The sequence below is a fragment of the Poecilia mexicana genome, unplaced genomic scaffold (genome assembly GCF_051168715.1).
Source record: "Poecilia mexicana isolate PSO_F unplaced genomic scaffold, ASM5116871v1 scaffold_18, whole genome shotgun sequence".
Lineage (NCBI taxonomy): Eukaryota > Metazoa > Chordata > Actinopteri > Cyprinodontiformes > Poeciliidae > Poecilia > Poecilia mexicana.
This window is the reverse complement of record NW_028263387.1, coordinates 28,027,817-28,032,122: the sequence shown is the minus strand read 5'-3', so window position 1 is coordinate 28,032,122 and position 4,306 is coordinate 28,027,817. Positions and strand designations below refer to the sequence as shown.

Genomic DNA, 4,306 nt, shown 5'->3' with positions numbered 1-4,306 from the left:
CTTGTTTTCCCCGCTCAGTGACACACCCACTGACAGGCCGACTCTGTGTTAGAATCATGGCAGCAAAAACCTTTGCACAGTATTTTCTTCCAAACCGGGTTGAGTAATGCTGTCAGATAATAAATGATGACTAGTTAATCCGTGATAATATATCAGGTTAAGCTTGTTAACAAGAAGAAGTTATTCGACTATCCTTAAAGTGCTATAATTCTAATGTGTTAGGCTTTTAGTTTTTTAGTTATATACATTCAGAGGTTACATTTACTCAAGTAACTTTCTGGGAAATAAAAGGTTTATGTGAGAAGTTTTACTTCAATTTGATATTATGAATTATTTCTGCTCTTATTTGAGTAGCTTGAATTTGTATTTTATTTTGATCATAATTGCTCAGCATCTTCAACATGTTACTGTTTACATTTCAGATCAAGTTTCAGTCTGGGTCTCATCAGTACCACAGTGTAGCTGTTGAACTCTCTTCATCCTCCTGAACTTTTCTGCTGCGTTTGAAACAGTCTATCCTGATATTCTATTGAGTTGACTACATTTTCGGCGAGGTGTTGGAGAAACTGTTCTGAAGTAGTTCAAATCCAAAAGTTACTTTTTCTGTAACTTCTGGTAATTCCTCAAGTTCAGCTTCTCCTACTTCTGGTGTCCAGAAAAAGGGTTTATTCTTGGACCTCTGTTCTTTTCCATTTACATGCTGCCACCTGGTCAAGTTATCCATAAATCTGATGTCTCTTTTCATATCTATGTATACGATCCCCAGATCTGTTTATTAACTCATCAGATTTCTACTTTTCATAAACTTACCCTCTGTCTTTCTGACAAACTATCAAACGGATGTCTGATAATTATATGTTATTTATCAGTAATAAAGCTGAGGTGATGGTGTTTGGACCCATGGCCAAAAGGAATTTAGTAGTTCAGTTCCTTTCTGTTCTTGTTTTAACTGAACTTTTGAAGCCAGAAATTTGAGGGTGACCTTTGATTTTCTAAACATTGTAAGAACATTATTGTCATGTTAGTGGAAACTAGAATATAACTGATCAAACTAATGAGAAACACAGAAATAAACAATGCACAACCCAAGAACCCAGTCCTGACAATCACTAAAACTTTTTCAAAGTAATATTATTACCAGATTCAGATTTTGTTCATGCATTTGTCTCCTGTCATCTTAGTTATTGTAAATCTTTATTTTCTCCTCTGCACCAAAGTTCTTGATGAACAGAAAACACTGCAGCTGGATTTCTCATAACATCCCATAAATATCAGCACATCACTTCTGTTCTGTCCTCATTGCATGAAATGTAATTGTTTGGTTTTAAATCCCTGAATAGTCTTTCACCATCATACCAATGTGAGCTTCTTACCCCTAATATCATAAACAGCTGATGACAGGAGGAGGCAGGGCTTTCATGGTCAGGCCTCCTCCTGTTTGCACTGCTTTTCCTCTAAATATGAGACATTCCTTCTTCGCTGTCCTCTTTTAATCAGCAGTTAAAACTTAATAAGGCCTTTAATATTTGAATGTATTTTGTATTTTTATCATTTCATTGTTATCTTATATATTTTAATTTGTGTTTTTTGTGGCATTTATGATGTTGTTTTAATAGATTTTTGTATATAAAACACTTTGTAGCATTTGTTTAACAAATTGTTATTCAAATAAAAGTATTAATATTATACTTTGTATGAATAAACATATTTGAAAGGTTACATAAACAGTTGTTTATGTATTTACCTTAAATTAAAAACCTGTTTCCTGTGACTCCCCACCAGAATTCCTCTGCAGCCAGGTCTGCTCAAGTTTGTCAAAACATTTTGGACTCTGTAGTTTTCTCTGATCCCCTGCCTGCTGCCTGATCTGACTGGTGACGTCATGTTTAACCGCAGGTCATCATCCCACCACTGGTTGTGTGGGTGGTGTCCTGAAAACCCGTCTACATTGATAAATAGCACGCAGCTTGTGGAAACCTGTCCTGATCCAGAGAGTCAATATTCATTCCTCTTTAGATGGAGCAGCTCTTTATTAGTCCTCCAAAGCAGTGACGACACAGGATCCAGACTGGGAAGCAGAGCTGCAGTTTAACACACCTCTCTGCAGCTTCTGTGCTGTTACCCACCTTTAAGACAGTGTCCTGCAATAGCCAAAATCTAATGGATGAAAGACTAGTGTGAAAAGAAAAAAAAATCATAAAAATCTTGTAAATATAAACACAACTCTTTCTGGACAGAAAAATAATACAATGAAATAAAATGTGGTTTATTGAACATTAGATTTCTCTCTTCAAAGCCTTTGTTAGTTAATTGCTTGATCTTTAATAATCAAATTGGTTTGTTCTGTCTCACAGAAACATGGCTGGTTTATGTCACTGTACATGAGTCAAAGCCTTTCTAACTATTTACATTTTCACATTTCTTGACATACAGGGCAAGGTGGAGGAGAAACAAGTATTCTTCCTTCAGATTTATTACTTAGTGTCAATTAATAGCTACGGTTCTTTTGAATATCTAACTCTTTAGTTTTCCTCATCTTAGTTGCAAAAACTAAAATCACTTCTGTTTTGTGTTGTCCATCAGGCATTTGCTCTCAATCTTGCAGGAAAAGTCACGTCAGGTTTGTATCTGTTCATTCATGATAGGTCTGCAAAAAGGAGACGTCCTGATACAGGATAAGAGTCTGGTTTTACTCCTGACACTGATATCCAGATGCTCATATCATACATGTACCACTGAAACCTCAGTCTTTGTTAGTTTTTATTACAAACCTCTAATTTTATAATCTCAGTAAATTTTAGACTTATTAAAATCAAATTTCTGACTTTACAATGTTAGAGTATACCTTCAATCACTGAAAATTAGATGGTTTCTTTTTACAAATGTGAGACATGTTGACATGTAACCTTGACAATGTGTGAAATTAATGACATGATATTTTAATTTATTTGCAAATATTTACTCTTCTTTAGCCTATTTTGATTTTTTTCATCTACGAGTGACTCAGGCTCACACTCAAAAATTGTTCTGAGCTTCTGAAAGTTTTCTGATTTCCTTTTTCTTCATTTAAAACCATGAGAGGGAAGAGTTGATCAGTATGTCAGTTTGTACGGCGGTTTGAAGTGTGAATGAAGGTACTTGGACAGGGAGTGGTCAGCTTGAGGGACAGGGGAGCTGCTGTATATCTTGCTTGGGGTGAGATGGGCAGGTAGCCACTGGGGCAGTGCAGTGAGTCTGTTTTTCTGAATTGATTTCCAGTCTCTCCTGAGTTATGATAAGATCATCTGGGGATGGTCAAACAGGTATGTCTGGTTATGAATCAGGAAATTCCTTCAGATCTTGTGTGAATGTCAATCTGTCAGCTGCTGTCATGTTTTATTCATTTATAAATGTTCTTGTGAAAAACATAACTGAATTCATGGATTTACGACAGCATAACACCATATTGCTGTCATATGTTTATGACAGCATATTGCTGTCATATGTTTATGACAGCATATTGCTTGCTGTCATATGTTTATGACAGCATATTGCTGTCATAAACATATGACAGCAATATGCTGTCATAAACATATGACAGCATATTGCTGTCATATGTTTATGACAGCATATTGGACACTGGACAGATTGGATTAAGCTTCACTTACTCTTCTCTGCTTTTTATTTAACTACTTAATTCAGCAAATAATAGTTTTTTTTCTTAACAAACATAAACCACGTTTTCTTTTGACCTTTGCTCAGGCTGTTAAGAGAATAAAAGCAGAACACTATTTATGTGTCTAATGCATATTTTTTCAAAAACTCATACATAGGGTGAATACCACATCGATGTTTTAAGCAAACTTAATCACTGCTGCCTCTATCAGTGGTTTTAACTACTGAGGGTAAAACATACAAATAGCCTGAGTTCAGTTGCACAACTCACCTGTCGTTTCAGAGGCTGAAACGACAACCGCCAGGTAGAGGAATGAAAGTCTGAGGACACACATGTCACTCATGACTTTTATGTCTTGAAGCCTTGGAGAGCCTTGGAGAGGTTTACGTTCAGGTGTCTTCTTCGCCTTTCCCAGAACTGCGCTGTCTGAACCCTTTGACCAAGCTTTAACAGCAGAGGCTCGCCCCTCCTTTGGGCGGAGGCATCACTTCTAGAACAGTCTCTCAACTTTCTTGAATGTCTTGTGGTCTGCAGACGCCCTCCAGTGGTCTAATGTACTGCATGTAATGCTTACTGGTTGTGAGTTTGAAGTCTGATGCCCACAGTTAGCAAAGGATTGTGTTTAAGAATAATATTGGATTAGTAGCTTAA

General features: G+C 36.5%; 1 long non-coding RNA gene across 1 annotated transcript; it reads right to left on the bottom strand.

Moving 5' to 3' along the window:
- Positions 1-2,250: 2,250 nt before the first annotated feature.
- LOC148154441 (uncharacterized) lies at positions 2,251-4,054 on the bottom strand. The gene is made up of 2 exons (XR_015766116.1): positions 3,926-4,054; positions 2,251-3,284 (listed from the first exon to the last, which is right to left on the bottom strand). It is a non-coding gene; the product is annotated as an uncharacterized LOC148154441 (long non-coding RNA).
- Between the last annotated feature and the right edge of the window lie 252 nt (positions 4,055-4,306).